This window comes from Pleurodeles waltl, chromosome 8 (assembly GCF_031143425.1).
Source record: "Pleurodeles waltl isolate 20211129_DDA chromosome 8, aPleWal1.hap1.20221129, whole genome shotgun sequence".
Classification (NCBI taxonomy): domain Eukaryota; kingdom Metazoa; phylum Chordata; class Amphibia; order Caudata; family Salamandridae; genus Pleurodeles; species Pleurodeles waltl.
In genome coordinates this window covers 1,001,136,117-1,001,154,934 of record NC_090447.1, presented here as the reverse complement: position 1 = coordinate 1,001,154,934, position 18,818 = coordinate 1,001,136,117, and positions in this window count along the sequence as shown.

The window sequence follows — 18,818 nt, the reverse complement described above, 5'->3', positions numbered from 1 at the left end:
CCCTAAGGCTGTCAGGTCTAACATGCCTTCTTACCAGAAGCGATGAACAAGGGCTTGCTGGCTTTCCCCCTATTTCACCCTGAGGTCTCAGGGACATCAAAGAACTTGTAAATGGTGCTTCAACAGCCCCAGCGCCGCTCTGGCCAGGCAAAACTTTTTTACGGACTATTGCTAGCGAGTGCAGTGCTTCTCTGACTCCTCTGAAGTTGTGCCTGTTGCCCGAACTATCCCTAGCAAGCACTTTTCTAAAATTGTGCCTGTTGCCACAGATTATCGGTAGTGAGCGCAGAGCCTCACCTCAGCCCCTGCATCACTCTACCGAAGTTGTCCCTACTGCTCCAGATCACTGGCATTGAGTGCAGGCCTCTCAGCAGCACATGAGCCGCTCACCGCAGAGTTGTGTCTACTGCTATGGATTCCTGCTAGCGAGTGTAGTGCCTCTTTGCAGCCCCCTGTGGCCCTACAGGTGTAGTGCCTATGGACCCCGAGTCCCATCTCACAAATGCAGTACCACTCACACCCTCTGAACCACTCTGCAGCTGCGACCTCACCAGGTAGACTGTGACTAGCATCTCAGGATGAGTGTGTATGCTCACAGATCATGTCCGGTTTGAGTGCTGAGTACGTACACGCTTCACACACAGGTACTGACTTACTTGAACCTGTGTGCTCTGTCACTGCCCTCTCCCCTGTCCCCATTCATAGACTCTGTGGACCCACAAACTAACTTTACTGTAACACTCCTAAAAGGAGTGCACCTGATTTGGAAAGCACTGCAGGATACGTTGCCAAAGATTATCTCATTGTACGCTTATTGGATCTGTACCATTTTTGGTCTTAACTGCTTCAGATAAAAACATCTATTTTTCTAACTTGGTATGGAGTTCACTGTATAGCTGTATGAGTTTTTGCACAAATACTTTACACATTGCCTTCTAAGTTAGCGCTGCCTGCTTTATACCAAGCTACCCAAGGATGCGCACAGGATAATTTAGTTTATGTTGTGTCTTGCACTGATTAGACAATTAGAATTGTAGCCCTACTTGGTCAGGGTGCCTACCTCTGTCAACAAGAGACCATGGTTTCTAACATTAAAATTTAGTAAAAACTGCCCCTAAAAGAATAAAGTGCCAACTGCGGGCATCTAATCCCACAAGACTGGGACAAATTTGAAAGTTATGGCCAACCACTACGGAATGCAGTCCGCATACAAGAAGTGGAATGGGCTGAACCTCATCTTACCTTTGGACTTAGAAGAAATATTTTGGAAAAAATGTGTGAAAAGGTCAAACTGAGCAGGGTTAGGCAGCCAGATTTGTTTGAAGAGGAGGGGTCATTGTTGGGGAGCCGCTGGATGAAGTTGTGGTGAAGATATCTATGTTCGGACTTTGCCACTATTTTGGATTTCAAAATTCTCCAGGGGGACAAGGCTTCAGACTGTAGTTGATGAGGGTGCTAAGTGGCTGATACCATTCCGATCAATGACTGCCAAACAGGATTTGCTGCTGTGGAGAACAACAGAGAGTGAGAGCTACTGCAAAGTCAGCCTGACTGGCGATGCAACTTCAGCAGAACAGAGTGCGGGTAGGTCTTGGTCTTCTGTCAGTTTTCAGGGCACTTTTTGGCAGAAATGTTTCTAAGTTTCAAGTTTTTTTTCACTTTTTGGTCACGTTCAGTATTCCTTTCAAGGGTCCAGGACTGGGTGGACACCACTTGGAGGGTAGGAATCCATAAATGGTTCAGGTGCAGGGTTCAATTTGTTGGAGCTTTTTGTATCCTTGTAGCTCAGAACAGAAGGCCAGAAACTAGCCCTTGGAGTCACTCTGGTAGTCCTGGGTTCAAGCAGAAAGACAGTACTCAAGCAGCAGGACAGCCCTCAGAGGGCACAAGGCAGGCTTCAATCAGTAGTGCAGTCCTCTGGTAGCAGCAGGGCAGTCCTCTGAGGTACAAAGCAGGCTTCAAGCAGCAGGGCAGCCCCCTGAAGTACAAGGCGTGCTTGCTGAGTGTTCTCCACAGGTCCAGGAGTGTACTGAAAATTGGGTCTGAGGGTACTAATTTTATACCTGGTGCCAGATTTTAAGTTGAAGAAACGTCTGGAGTTTTCTCCCAGAGATGGTTCTGGAATTTCCCTCCTCCCAGCACAGGCTTCAATGGTTCTGAGGTGTCAAAAGGCCAGTGTGAAATTCTTTGTGAGTATGCTGAGGCAATCCCTTTGAAATGTAAGTTAGTCAGGAAACAGCTCCACCCCTCCCATCCTGGCACGGTGGCCCATCCTGACAAATCCTCATCCCCCTTTCTCTCAATGTCTGGCAGGAATACACAAGGGCCAACTGCTACTCTCATCACAGCCATATAACCCAGGACACAGACTGCAGGCACCAAATATTTTGGGCAAAAATGCCAACTTTCTAAAAGAAACATTTTTAGAATTGTGACTTAAAATCCAACTTTACCATTAAAGAGGATTTTAAATTACAGCTCTTTAGAGACCAAACATGGCATTTATACCTTTTATCATATAAACACTATCACTTATTAAATGTAATAAAGTAACCCAGTGTTAACCTATGGTATTGGTAAGCCCCACTGTATTTATAAAAACACTATCAAAACATGTAAAACTTAAAAGTACATGTCCAAACATTTGAATACAATGTACCCTGCCATATGGGTTAGTTAGGGGCTACCTTAGGGGTGACTAAAATGTACTTAAAAGGGAATTTTAGGCCTGGCAAAAGGTTTATTTTGCCAGATGAAATTACTAGTTTAAAACTGCACACAAGATACAATGGCAGGCCTGAGACATGTTTTAAAATGCTACTTAAGTGGTCGGCACAAGAAGTGCTGCAGGACTACTAGTAACATTTAATTTGTTGTACCAATTTACTTGGAATCATTGTAGGAAGGTAGCCTCTTTCTAGCCTTGTTACCCCCACTTTTGGCCTATTTGTGAGTATATGTCAGGGTGTTTTTACTGTCTCACTGGGATCCTGCTAGCCAGGGCCCAGTGATCATAGTGAAAACCCTATGTTGTCAGTGTGTTTGATATGTGTCACTGGGATCCTGCTAGCCAGGACCCCAGTGCACATATGTTTGTGGCCTGTATGTGTTCCCTGTGTGGTGCCTAACTGTATCACTGAGGCTCTGCTAACCAGAACCTCAGTGTTTATGCTCTCTCTTTGCTTTAAAATTGTCACTGCAGGCTAGTGACAAATTTTTACCAATGCTCATTGGCACATTGGAACACCCTTATAATTCCCTTGTATACGGTACCTAGGTACCCAGGGTACTGGGGTTCCAGGAGATCCCTATGGGCTGCAGCATTTATTTTGCTACCCACAGGGAGCTCAGACAATTCTTACACAGGACTGCCACTGCAGCCTGAGTGAAGTAACGTCCACGTTATTTCACAGCCATTTTCACTGCACATAAGTAACTTATAAGTCACCTATATGTCTAACCCTCACTTGGAGAAGGTTAAGGTGCCAAGTTACTTAGTGTGTGGGCACCCTGGCACTAGCCAAGGTGCCCCCACATTGTTCAGGGCAAATTCCCCAGACTTTGTGAGTGCGGGGACACCATTACACATGTGCACTACATATAGGTCACTACCTATATGTAGCGTCACAATGGTAACTCCGAACATGGCCATGTAACATGTCTAGGATCATGGAATTGTCACCACAATACCATCCTGGTATTGTGGTGACAATTCCATGCAGTCCTGGGTCTCTAGCACAGAACCTGGGTACTGCCAAACTGCCTTTCCGGGGTCTCCACTGCAGTTGCTGCTGCTGCCAACCCCTCAGACAGGTTTCTGCCCCCCTGGGGCCTGGGCAGCCCAGTCCCAGGAAGGCAGAACAAAGGATTTCCTCTGAGAGAGGATGTTACACCCTCTCCCTTTGGAAATAGGTGTGAAGGGCTGGGGAGGAGTAGCCCCACCCAGCCTCTGGAAATGCTTTGATGGGCACAGATGGTGCCAATCTCTGCATAAGCCAGTCTACACCGGTTCAGGGATACCCCAGCCTTGCTCTGGCGCGAAACTGGACAAAGGAAAGGGGAGTGACCACTCCCCTGACCTGCACCTCCCAGGGGAGGTGCCCAGAGCTCCTCCAGTGTGTCCCAGACCTCTGCCATCTTGGATTCAGAGGTGTTGGGGCACAATGGACAGCTCTGAGTGGCCAGTGCCAGCAGGTGACGTCAGAGACCCCTCCTGATAGGTGCTTACCTCTTTCAGTAGCCAAGCCTCCTTTCTCCGTAGCCAAACCTCCTTTTCTGGCTATTTAGGGTCTCTCATCTGGGCTATTCCTCAGATAACGAATGCAAGAGCTCACCAGAGTTCCTCTGCACTTCCCTCTTCAACTTCTGCCAAGGATCGACCGCTGACTGCTCCAGGATGCCTGCAAACCGCAATAAAGTAGCAAGACGACTACCAGCAACATTGTAGCGCCTCATCCTGCTGGCTTTCTCAACTGTTTCCTGGTGGCGCATGCTCTGAGGGCTGTCTGCCTTCACCCTGCACTGGAAGCCAAGAAAAAATCTCCCGTGGGTCGACGGAATCTTCCCCCTGCCAACGCAGGCACCAAACTTCTGCATCACCAGTCCTCTGGGTCCCCTCTCATCCGGACGAGCATGGTCCCTGGAACACAGGTGCTGGGTTCAAGTGTCTCCCACAGTACAGTGGCCCTTCTGTCCAAATTTGGTGGAGGTAAGTCCTTGCCTCCCCATGCCAGACAGCAAACCTGTGTACTTCATGATTTGTAGCTGCTCCGGCTTCTGTGCACTTTTCCAGGACTTCCTTTGTGCATAGCCTCGCCTGGGTCCCCAGCACTCCGTCCTGCATTGCCCAACCTGCTGAGTTGGGCTCCGACGTTGTGGGACCCTCCTTTGTGACTCTGAGTTGACCGCTGTCCTCAGATCTTCTAAGGGCCTGTTCTGGTAATTCTGTAGAGAGCGCTGCCTGCTTCTGTGGGGGCTCTCTGAGTTGCTAAGCACCCCCTCTGTCTCCTCCTCCAAGAGGCGACATCCTGGTCCTTCCTGGGCCCCAGCAGCACCCAAAATCCTCAACCGCAACTATTGCAGCTAGCAAAGCTTGTTTGCAGTATTTCTGCGTGGATACACTTCTGCAACCTCCAGCACGCCGTGGGACATCTTTTCACCAAAGGGGAAGTTCCTGGCACCATCCGTTGTTGCAGAATCTTTGGCTTCTTCCACCCGGAGGCAGTCCTTTTGCACCTTCATCCGGGGTTTAGTGGGCTCCTGCCCTCCCGGACACTTGCGTGACTCTTGGACATGGTCCCCTTCTTTTACAGGTGCTCTGGTCCAGGAATCCATTTTCAGTGTTTTGGTAGCAGTTGTGGTTCTTGCAGGATCCCCTATCACGTCTATACTGTCTTTTTGGTGGAGTAGGGTAACTTTACTCCTACTTTTCAGGGTCTTGGGGTGGGGTATTTTGGGCACCCTTACTGTTTTCTCACAGTCCCAGCAATCCTCTACAATCTCCCATAGGCTTGGGGTCCATTTGTGATTCGCATTCCACTTTTGGAGTATATGGTTTGTGTTGCCCTAGGCCTATGTCTACCTATTGCATCCTATTGTGATTCTACATTGTTTGCAGTACTTTTCTTACTGTTACTTACCTGTTTTGGGTTTGCGTACATATCATTTGTGTATATTACTTACCTCCTAAGTGAGGGTATACTCTGAGATACTTTTGGCATATTGTCACTAAAATAAAGTACCTTTATTTTTAGTAACTCTGAGTATTGTGTTTTCTTATGATATTGTGCTATATGATATAAGTGGTATAGTAGGAGCTTTGCATGTCTTCTAGTTCAGCCTAAGCTGCTTTGCTATAGCTACCTCTAACAGCCTAAGCTGCTAGAAACACCTCTGTTCTACTAGTAAGGGATAACTGGACATGGCACAAGGTGTAAGTACCACAAGGTACCCACTATAAGCCAGGCCAGCCTCCTACAATCATTTTTAAAAAACATCTTTTTATTGGGTTTTGACATGAAATACAATTAGACACATCAGCAGAAAGAAAACATGCAATAGTCAGAGAACCATTGATGAGTTAAGCAGTTATTAACAATGAGTTGAGGGGCCAGCAGGGAAGGACTGGCACTTCTGTGTCAAGGTGTAATTTGCTGCTTACTGTGTCAAATGAGTTTATTGTTGTATCTGAACATGAACAATCATGTGAAAATAGTAAAACTAGGGATGAGGGAACAGCAGTATTACTTAGGTGTGGGCTGCGGGTAGAGCTGTGCTACACGTGTGATACTAAGTGCGATATCATGCGATTAAGCTTGATAGGGGTATGTTTTTGGGGTAAGCACTGTGTTTGGGGGAGGTAGTGGCATGATGGTGGGGATCGGGGAGTGAGGGAGGGAATCATGTGGGCGACAGAGAGGATGAGTGAGATATAGCAAACTTAGGTAATGTACCAGCAACGGCAACCTAAGTGGCAAAAGTGGAAACGGAGAAGGTGGCATTGTAAATAAATATTTACTCATGGGGACATGGTATCCTCACCTTATCCTCTGTTGGAAGTTCATAAAATGTGTGGCCCATTAGCAGGAGATGGGGCTTTGTGGAGGCCACGAGCTTCCTCATCGTGGAGCACCTCTTCTTTGACTGCGCCGCATTTACTGAGAGCCACCTACCAGGCATCAACCGGTGGTGGAGAGCGCCAATGTAGGGTGTGGGTGGCCAGGAGGCGAGCCATGGCCGTGAAGTGGGTGCACACTTTGTGTCTTCTTCTTTGTCTGAAAATGCCTAAGGCACTAGTTTCTCATGTACATAGGTCTGCCAACTCTGTAACCTCCTGGAGGGTGGAGTGCCAATAGCCTTGAAGTGCTAGAGACGACCAGAGGATATGCTTGAGGTCTGCATCTGGAGTAGGGCAGCGCGGGAAACTAGAATATGCGTCAGGGTAATAGAGATTCCGACATGTATGGGTAAGGTACACCCTGTGTAAAATGTGAAACTGAATGTTCTTGAAGCAGGAATTGTGAGAGACCTGTTGTGGGTGCATTAAGGGGAGGGCCCTACACAACAAGTCCTACTCCTTGTTGTGTGGGGCCCTCCTAAAATTGTCCTTCCATTCATATCTCAGTGTGGTGATGGGAGTGTCCAGAAGTGTGTGTATGGCTTTGTAGAGCCAGGTAGTGAGGTGCCAACCTTCGTCCATTGTAATATTGGCATGTAAAACTGGGTGGGGATTAGGTTCAATGTCTGAGGGGGTCCACAGAGTGTGGTAAGTATTACAGAGCTGTTGATATGTAAGGAACTCACCCATAGGATGGGCATAGTCTACAGCTAGATGGTCAAATGGAAGGAGGCGACTATCAGAATAGAGGTCGCCAACCATATGTAGAGACCATAATGTCCATGCCATCATGTCTGCTGTGGTAAGAAAGCCCAGAAAATGAGGAAAGGTCAGCCAGAGGGGTTTTAGGGGCATATAGTGGCTTGCCATACGATAGGTGATGTATTTGGAGCATACATATGTGTGCCATTGTGACTTGTAAAGACCAGGGGAGGGGGTTAGAATCCCTGGGAAGAGATTACTCAGTGTCGCTGGTAGAAGGATTCCCCAAGAGTCACTGATTTCACCCATATACCAGCCTGCAGTCCAGTGTGAGAGCCATTGCAACTGTGCAGCTAGAAAACATGCTTCAGGGGGTGGGGCCCTAGTCCTACTCAGTGTACCAGGATCGGTAACTTCTGGAGGGCAACATGGCAACATTGAGATCCCCATATAAGTGCACATAGGAGAGATTTGAGATCTTTAGAGAATGAAAGTGGGGGATTAGAGGAAAGTTAGCAAAAAAGTAAAGCAATCTAGGTAAGATAATCATTTTCACTAGAGCTATTCTGCCAACTGGGGCAAGAGGGGAGAAGGATTGCCAGAAGGTAATTTGTAATCAGACACTGGTCAAGGACCTGCAGAGGTTCCCCTCGTATATGTCCGGGGGTGGGGTTGGGGCATGGTATAGTCTGACCCCTAAGTAGAGAATTTCCTCAGGGCTCCAATGAAGTTGGGTCTCCCCAAAACATATGTTGCATGATAGCTGATTAGGACAGAGTGAGTATATTGTTGACTAACAAAGTGTCATGGAGTGGAGTGAGAGTCATATCTCAGAGATATAAGAGCAGGTAATTTGTATATAGAGATGGCATGTGTGCCAGGATACCCCCTAAGCGGCCCTCGCATAGTTGTACAGTTAACGGTTCCATCACTAGGGGCAAAGAGAAGAGGGGATAGTAGGCATCCCTGCTGAGTGCCTTAGTCTAATGGAAAAGGATTTGAGGACAGGGAGCCCAACCAAATACAGGATGATGGATCCTTATTGAGTAAATTGGTTTATGCAAGTAGATGTTTTCCAATGCCCATTCACGTGAGCACTTGGAGAAGATAGTCCCAAGAGAGCAGATCAAACACTTTCTCAAGCTTCAAGATAAGGCAAGCTGCAGTTGGAAAGCTGTGTTGGATCTGGTCTTGGAAGTGAAAAAGGGGCTAAATGTTCTGTGAGGTGTTTGGGCTGAGAACTAACACATTCTGGTCTGCTTGAATGAGTGTCAGGACAAACTGTGAATATTTGTTGTCTAGAATCTTACCTAAGCTTTTATAGTCTGTGCCTAATAATGCAATAAGCCGGTAGGATCGCAATTGCATGGGATCGCAGTCGGGTTTAGGAATAGAGGGGTATATTTACAATCTTTTGATGCAGGGCAGCACCGTAAGCCTTCTTCCTGGGCTGAAAAGGAAAAGGGCAAAATGCACCAAATCTACAAGATACAACACATTCCTGTCTTTTTCCCCTGCGCTGGCGTACAATAAACTGCCATGTGTCAATTCAGGCACCCTTGCACCATGGTGCAAGAGTGTCTGCATTACAGGAATGATTCTTTTTGTGCCGGAAGGCACACCTTCCAGCACATAAACAATCACAAGAGCGGTTTTCCTTTTTCTATGCATGGTGCAGAATGCAGCACACATAGAAAAAGGGAAAAAACAAAGAGAAATTAAGGTATTTCTCCTTGTTGTACCTCACTTACGCCTCCCTTGGGGAGGTGTAGGCTTTTGACATATTCCCAGGTTTACAAATCCCTGTTAATCTGGGAATGCAACAAAATCCATGGGTGCTGCTTGGAAACACCCACAGCAACACCCATAGATCACCTCTTTGATGCAGAGTAAGGCAATGCAGCAACTTGCACTGTGTTGCCTTACTCCATATCTACAGGGCCATGAAAAGCCACGCAAAGTGGATTTGCATGGCCTTGTAGATATAGGCCTGCACCGTCGGTGCATCAAAACAAGTAACACACCGGTGGTGCAAGGAAAACAGGAAGTGATAAGGCAAAAACTTTGGGGAAAGACCACCCTAAGGCTGACAGGTCTAACAAGAGCCGTAAGGCAGGTTGTGTACCTTTTAATAGAGTGAAGGTGTACGAATGTGTTTTCTCAATGCGAGCCACACAATTTGGTAAATTGCAGAGATTGCAACAGGAAAATGTGATTTTTGAATGTACTAAAATCTTTTAAGAAATTTGGTAAAGTGTTTAGGAAATCAAAAAAATAGCAATTGGAAGGGGCCCTTTTAAGGGTGGACCTTCCAAATAGTGATTCCTTGTAGTATGCATTAATGTTTTGCAACTGAAATGAAGTTGCAAAACATTAATATTTTATCAACACCTCAAAGGAGGTGGTAACCCCTTTGCAAATGAAAAGGGGTCCCCATTGAACCACTTACCTTTTGTGGATAGTCACAGACTTTTTTTACTCTTAAAAAATAGTTTTAAGACCCTTTCTCTTTTTTGTAAACACATTCTGTTTTCCTTTAAGGAAAACAGGCTGCATAAAAAAAAAAAGATTTTATTATTTAAAAGCAATCACAGACATGGTAGTCTACTGACTGCAAGATGCCACCCTACCTTTGGTACCCTCTGGCGCAGGGAGAACCTGGCCTGGCAGTTCAGGCTGGGCTGTTCCCATAGAGAGCAGGGTCAAGACTGATTTGCATACGGCTAGATCCAAACTGGGGTAGCATGGTGGGCAAAAAATTATTGATTCAGGCCCAAATGTCTGATCCTGTGGGGAGCAAAGTCAAGACTGACTTGTATATGGCTGGGTCAAAACTTGGGTGACAAAAAAACAATAGATACAGGCCCAGATCTCTGACTGGGGGTGAATGTTTGACATTGTTAAGCATTCCGTCTACCATCTGTTTGTTTTGTATTTGCTGTTGCGCCGCGGCAGACCGTCGCTTGAGCCGAGCATTCGGCTGGCGGTGCGGCCGCAGTTCATAGCGGCTGGGCATGCCACACCCCCACCGTGATCTATTTTCTCGCTCGAGGCCCCATATTGGGCATGGGGCCTCGGCGAGTCTTGGGAGCGGCATGCCCTCAATATTTACTTGGGCACCTTCCCCCACAGCTCTCACTTACCTGGGGAGCCTGTCCTTTTTTCTTTCTTTCTTTTCTTTCCTTTCCTCGTGTTTTTAGGTGCATATTCAGCAGCCATGTACATTATTTTTCCCAGCATGCCTTCTTTTTACCTGCATGCTTTAGGAACCTTTTTCAACATGGTGTATTTTCTCTATATGTTTCTATGTTTCTTTCCCAATCCAGTATGGTGACTTTCTACTTCCTGTTGGTCATGTCCTGTTCTTGGGTATATAAAGTGAGTGATTGTTGTTCTCCTTGTGCTGCAACGCTTCCTTTGGTGGTGATCTTGATCCCGCTACTACTTCTCCAGTTATTTTTTCCTCGCCTGTTCCAGCTTCTTCCAGTATTATTTTTCCTGTTGGAAGACTTACCTTTTGCTTCTTTTTGTTCCATGGAGTTCCTGCTTTAGAGGTTTTTCCCTTTGGGGATTTTTCCTCTGGGGCTCCTTCTTGAGGGCACAGATTGCTTTTTGGCGCTCCTCCGTCGGCAGCACCGTTGCTACCAGAAAGTGCTGCCCTTACCTGGGTCAAGGCAGAACCTGCAAGAATCAAGACCTTTCTGCAGTTCCAGTGAGCCAAAGATATAAACGACGAGTAGCCCGAGACAGATTGCAGTGCCCAACGAACCAGACTTTGTCAAGCAGAATGGAGAATACTGCAACGGCTGCTGCAGAACCCAACCAGTCGCTACTCTTAACTATTCAACAGCAAGCCCAGGAACTGCAACAATTAAGAAATTAAAATGCGGTTTTACAACAAGCCCGGTCAACCTGAACCACAGATGTTCCCACTGTCTCTGCTACCACGCCTCGTCTCTCAGGGGATCCAAATAAGCTATGAGAATTTCTTGATGCTCTGACTGTCTATTTTGCCTTTCGACCAACACAATTTGTGCAAGATAAAACAAAAGTGGGTTATCTCATCAGTGCCTTGTCTGGTCCTGCCTTGGCCTGGGCGAGTCCATTAGTAGCCTCCAACGACCCTGTGCTGTCTGACTATTCAGCTTTTGTCACTGCATTTAAACAAATGTATAAACGCCTGTGATTGGAGACGCCAGCAGGAGAAGCTTTATGTGACATTCAGCAAGGTACCCAAGATGTTCTCCAATATATAACACGCTTCAGACAATTAGAAGCCGAGACGACATTCGTAGAACGTACTCTTGTGACTCTTTTTCGTGGAGGCCTACGAAACGAAATAAAGAGCGAATGAGTAGATTCTGCTAGAGTGGATGATTTACGAGGCTTGATGGATTTAGCACTCTCCATAGAGTATCGTCTACAAGAACGTCATCTAGAAAAGAAAAATAATCGTGGACCTTCTCATGCAGGAAACCCACGTACAATCATCCATCGTTCTGAAGAGCCTTGACCTGTATTAAGGGAGACAACAGAAGAGACACTGCCCGCGGTCGTCTCTCTACTAGTTAACCCGAAGACAGATGGAGGAGAGGATTATGTCTATATTGTGGAGCTGCAGGCCACTTGCTCTGCACTTGCCCAGTCCGTCCTGTGAAGTCCACGGGAAACGCCGATTCCCATCCTCTGTGAGAAGGGAGGGGACGGGATCTTCTGCAATGCCTTCCATCAATTCTTCCAATTAAGATGCCACTGTTCTGTTTCTGTTACCTGTTACTCTGCAATTACCTGAGGGTCAGGAAAAAAGAGCTTTGGCATTATTAGACTGTGGAGCCAGTGGAATGTATATGGATAAAACCCAGGCCAAGAAACAACAAATTCCACAACTACTGAAGGACATTCCAGAACAAGTGCCTACTCTAGATGGATCCCTATTATCATCCGGTCCTGTCATCAATACCACATCTACTCTATGTCTACACCTTGGAAAGCATCAGGAACATGTCTCTTTTGATTTAATCTCCTTCCCTAATCATACAATAATCCTAGGAATACCTTGGTTTATGAGACACAATCTGTATATCAATTGGGAAACCAGAACTATTTCTCTATCTTCTAAATTTTGTCAAGACCATTGCTATGCTTCAGAAACCTATTGGTCCCCAAAGAAGATGTTATCCACAGAACAGGAATTATGTTGTTCCATAAACTCTATTCAGGGCGTACCTAGTCACTATCTGGATTATTGATAATGATGGGTGACCAAAGGGAGTATATTACGCTACTTGTCAAAAATCGATATGTTCCAATTAGTATTGATGGTGCACTTAAAAGAAGGTCACCCTAAACTCCCTACATTCATTGACGAATCACTGATAACAATTTTAATTTATATAAGGCACACATCCAACACAAAGTCCATTAGAAATCAATGTTCATGTCTTTTATTCTCCAACTCAGAGACGGATATTCATATCTCAGTTCTTCAATTCTTCAAATTTCCAGTTGTTAATAATTAATAATTAACAACTGGAAATTTGAAGAATTGAAGAACTGAGATATGAATATCCATTTCTGAGTTGGAGAATAAAAGACATGAACATTGATTTCTAATGGAATTTGTGTTGGATGTGTGCCTTATATAAATTAAAACTATCTGGATTATATAGAAGTGTTCCAAAAACCGTCAAAACCAGTACTACCCCCACATAGAGACTATGATTGTACCACTCTCCTTGAACCAGGGGCAGTTGTTCCCTTTGGTAGAATGTATTCTCTTACAGAACCTCAAAAACAGATACTTAGGGACTATCTGCAAGACAATCTACAGAGTGGTCTTATTGCACCATCTTCTTCTCCTGCTGGGGCCCCCCTATTCTTCATGCCCAAAGGATCTACATCTCTGTATAGACGTTTGTGGATTAAATAAGATCACTATAAAAGACTGATATCTACTACCTCTCATCAAAGACATATTGGAGGCAGTTAGGGGGGGCACAGCTTTTTACAAAATTAGACATTCGGGGAGCATACCATCTCTTAAGAATTAAAGAGAGAGATGAGTGGAAGACTGCCTTTCGAACACCTTTTGGTCATTACGAATATACGGTAATGACTTTTGGTTTAACAAACGCACCCTCTGTTTTTCAAAGATTCATGGATTCAATATTCTCCGACCTGTTGAATCACACTGTAGTGATTTATTTAGATGCTATCCTTATATATTTCAGACACCCTGAACTCCACACTGAACACATAAAACAAGTATTAAACAGACTTAGGCAACATCAGCTCTACTGTAAACCTGAGAAATATGAATTTGATTAGACTGAGGTGAAATATTTAGGTTATCACATTAGACAGATTGGTATCTCTGTGGATCCAGAGAAGGTTCAGGCCATTCTAGATTGGCCATCCCCCTTATCAATCAAAGAAACTCAATGTTTCTTAGGTCTGACAAACTTTTATCGTCAATTTATTTCGGACTTTGCTAAACAGGCTAGTCAAATCACACAGACTCTTAAAAAAGCAAGTTTGAGAAACGGTTTTCTCTGGACAAACATGGCTGAAAATGCCTTCCAAACCTAAAACAAGCCTTCACCAAAGCACCTATACTACGGCATCTGGACACCAATAAACAATTCATAGTTGTTACTGATGCTTCGGAAAGAGCTATTGGGGCAGCATTATTACAACAGGACGACGTCGGATTAGAACATCCAATATTTTATCTGTCTCATGTGCTCTCTGATTCTGAGCAAAATTATTCAGGTTTGGAAAGAGAACTCTTAGCTCTAAAAACAGCTTGACAAGAGTGGAGACAATTCCTCATGAAGAACCCTTTGAAGTAAGAACAGACCATCGCAATTTACAATGCCTACGAAACTTTCAGTGCCGGAACAGTTGTCAAGCCTGTTGGGCCTTTTTCTTTAGCCAATACAATTTTAATATTACCTATATTGCAAGTTCTCGAAATGTTTTGGCAGATGCTCTATCTCAACGCTACCCTGAAAGTACAAACACCCCTTCACAGTCTCTAATTGAACCAGCCAAAATAATTGGTTTAGTCCAGTCTTTCCTCAATGAAGTACAGTCTGAGTACTCAACTCTCTCAGAACAAGAATTGAAGGAACTGCGTCCAAAGGTACACAAGAGTAAAGGGTACTACTATCGCAAAGACACGTTATTCCTACCTTCTAAGAAAGTGCAAAAAAAGGCACTCGAAATGTGTCACGACTCCCCTGTGTCCGGTCATCGTGTTATCAGAGCCACACAGGAATTGTTCCTTCGCTCTTTTTGGTGGCCTACACTGAAGCAAGATGCTGAAAGTTACGTGGTAACTTGTACCATTTGCGACCAATCAGAAATACCCCATACAAGGCCTGTAGGACTACTTCAACCATTACCGGTTCCACCAGCCCCCTGGCATACAATATCAACCGATTTTATGTGTTCTTTATCTCCTTTGGCGCAAAAACGAGTTATAATGGTGACTGTAGATTTGTTTACAAAGTTGCCTCATTTTACTGTCTTGAAGAAGTTACCTACATCTAAAGAATTGAGCCAGATCTTCATCCAAGAAATCTTTCGTCTCCATGGCCTTCCTCAAGTTATTTTGTCAGATCGGGGTCCTCAATACATATCACGGTTTTAAAAGCATTTCTGTAAGGCCTTAAATATCGATGTAGCCTTATCTTCTGGATTTCATCCTCAAACCAATGGGCAGAGGGAACGTCTGAATCAAGGACTTGAGCAATATCTCCGTTATTTTTGTAATTCCACTCAGAGTAACTGGAGTAAATACTTACCCATTGCTGAATTTTCGTACAAATAATACCGTACATAGTGCCTCAAAAGCCACTCCTTTTTTCTGCTCATATGGATTTCATCCCAAATCTTTTCCTGCCACTCCTTAGACGTCTTCTACACTTCCTGCAATGACCCCTTTTTCCCAAAGGTTAGATAGAATTTAACGTCTTATTCGGTCTAATATTTTGTTAACCAAAAAACACAAGAAAAGAATGGCAGATAAGAAACGATGTGAGGCTCCATCTTATCAAGTCCAAGATAAAGTCTGGCTTGCTTACAGATTTGTGCCTTTACATCTCTCCCAAAATACGTTTAAACCTCGTTATTATGGACCCTTTTGTATTCTTCAGAATATTAATCCTGTATCCTTCCGTATCCGTTTACCTCGAACATGGAAAATCCATCCAGTTTTTCACGTCTCTCAATTGAATCCCTATACACCTGACCCTTTTCTCAGACAATGCACATGTCTTCCACCTTTGTTGGTGAATGCGGAACACGAATATGGAGTTCAAGAAATATGTGACTCTCGCATATTCCGAAACCATCTCCAATATTTAATTCATTGGAAAGACTATACTCTTAGCAAATGTTCTTGGGAAGATGCTTCTTCTGTTCATGCCCCACTTTTGATCCGTCGGTTTTTTCGTCTCTATAAGGTGAATGGTTCTTGTTCTCCTTGGGCTGCAACACTTCCTTTGGTGGTGCTCTTCGCTCCTGCTACTTTTTCTCCAGTTATTTTTTCCTCTCCTGTTCCAGCTTCTTCCAGTATTATTTTTCCTGTTGGAAGACTTACCTTTTGCTTCTTTTTGTTCCATGGAGTTCCTGCTTTAGAGATTTTTCCCTTTGGAGTTTTTTCCCCTGGGACTCCTTCTGGAGGGCACGGACTACTTTTTGGTGTTCCTCCGTCAGCAGCACCATGGCTACCAGAAAGGGCCGCCCTTACCTGGGTCAAAGCAGAACCTGCAATAATCAAGACCTCTCTGCAGTTCCAGTGGGCCACAAACATAAACGACGAGTAGCCCATGACATTTGCTGCCCTAAGTGCACCAGGTATGCCCAGATGTGGGCTCACTGTCCCACTAGATTCAAGCTACCCTGGCTTCTGAGGGGTGATATCCTGAAACCAGTCCAAGGATGTTTGTTTCCGGTCTAGGGAGAACTTGGCCTGGCAGTTTTGGGCTGGACTTTTCCATGGGGAGCAGGGTCAAGACTGATTTGCATATGGTTTGGTCCAAACTGGGGTGACATGGTGGGAAAAAATACAACGGACTCAGGCACAGATCTCCGACAGGGGGTGAATGTTTGATGTTGTTCAGCATTCCATCCATCATCTGTTCTTTTTGCATTTGCTGCCCTAAGTGCATCATGTATGCCCAGACGTGGATCCCGACCTCACTGTGCACTAGATTCAAGCTAGCCTGGCTGATGAGGGGTGATTCCCTGAAACCAGTCCCAGGATGCTTCTTTCTAGAACAGGGAGGACCTGGCGTGGTAGTTCAGGCTGAACTGTTCTCATGGGGAGCAGGGTCAAGACCGATTTGCATCTGGCTAGGTCCACCTGGGGTGGCCTGGTCAGCAAAAAAATGATGGATTCCGGCCCAGATCTCTGGGGGTGAATGTTTGACATTGTTCAACATCCCCCCCCATCATCTGTTCTTTGTGCATTTGCTACCATACCTGTGGTGGCAGCGAATCGTAGTAGGTCATAATTTGCAGCCTAGCTCATTAATATTCATGAGGTAGTTTGAATAGTGACCCACTGTGATACAGTATTTTGTGAACCTAACAATTAGTACATAGGTCGGTTCCATTGGACCACTCCCTGCTCTTGAAAAATAGTTCTCCTTTTTTTAAAAACAAGCATCCCACTTTCGTTTACGGAAAATAGGTTGCATTTATTAAAAAAACCTTGCTTTATCTAAAGCAATAATAGATCACAGACATGGTGGTGTGCTGACTCCAGCAGACCACCATCCTTGTAATGGCAGCAAATTGTAGTGCATCAGAATTTGGGGCCTAGATCTTTAATATCCATTAGGTAGGTCAAATTGCAACCCACTGCGATTTAGTATTTTCTGCAACTACACATTATACATGAGTCAGTTTGCAAACTACTATTGGATTTACTGAAAGTCAGTGCGCAAATGCAAAGCACGTTTAGCTAATCAAGTGCACTACACGTGGCCTCTAGTTCCTCATAGAAGATTTAAAGATAAAAAAGTGAAACAACACATACTGTTTGCAACTTTCAACTCTACTAGCAGTGGCAGAAAAAATAAACAAGTTATGCCATCAAAAGAAACACAGGTACATTCAAAATTATGTAAAAAAATGAACCGATGATACTACTGATATGGCAAGCGAGTAACAGTGAACATGTGAATCCATTGCTGGAGTTCCAGATTCAAATCCTTGGGATCCGATGCAGATCTTGACAGTTCTTTTATGTTGCTGTAGCAGGGCCTGACAGGTTCTTTCTGCCACTCTGGCATTTCTTAGTTATGATGCAGGTTAGAGGGCCCAGTAAGGCTCCAATTGCCTCTCTCTGCTCACAGATTCCTGCAGAGTCCGGCTCTTTCGAACAATCTTGCCAGGGCTGATTTTGGAATCAAGTCGGGCCTTGTGGAGCAGGATGACTTTTGCAGCACAACTGTTTTTTTAAAAAATAATATGTCCTGCACCCTTCCAATTTTATTTTGACAAAATTCACATCCCCCATTCTTTAAAATGTGACTTGGTTAATGTTATGATCCTTTCTTGTTAGGCTGAGACAAAAATCAGCAGAATGCAGTGAAAAGAGGAGTGCGATGATGCATCACTGCGGGTCCTGTTTTCAGTATTTCACCTGTAGCCCAATGAACACGGCTCTGCTAGCTGACTGGAACGTTAAGGAAAACAAGACAGTATAACCACAACATCAACCCATTTCTCTATGGTAGCTGGCTGGTAATGCGCTCTGATTGAATGATTTATCGACATCAATTTCCCCTGAGACAGCCTCTGACTCAGAAACACTTTGTAGGCACAGATGGTCAGGAGACACATTAAGGCCCACACTCTATTCCTACATTGAGTATCTTTGAATTGTTTGGGGGTTTTGCTTGACATTTCCCTTTCCTTATCTAGAGTTTTGCAGCATTCGCCAAAGTTATACAGTTAAACAGATGACAGTAATAATGATGGTGATTTAAGAAAAGCGCCACTGTAGTTTTCCAAATATAACATTACAATTTCAACATTGAAAGGGAAAGGATATTAGCATTATAGGAGAGAATAGTTTCTTCATCCTTAAATCAAGTTAGAATGTTTATTCTTTTTCAATTAACTACATCCAAATCTGAAAATTAGCGGAATTTATATTAACACTGAAATCTACCAAACATTTAACATTTTGCCAAGTTATGGATTTTTTTTTTTTTTCCTACACTGTCACATCAAATATGTGGTATTGCTACATGAGGTAAGCCTACCAAATGTAGTCCCTGATTTATACTTTTTGGTGCAAAAGTGCACCAACTCAGTTTTGCACCAAAAAGTTTAGGACCGGCTTTCACCATTTCTGAGCACCAGCCGGGCACCATATTTATGAAATGGTGCAAGCCGGCTCAAAGAGTAGGCTAGCGTAAAAAAAATGACGTTAGCAGGGTGGGGCTGGCGGTATGGAAGATGGGGGTTTTGCACCAAAAAA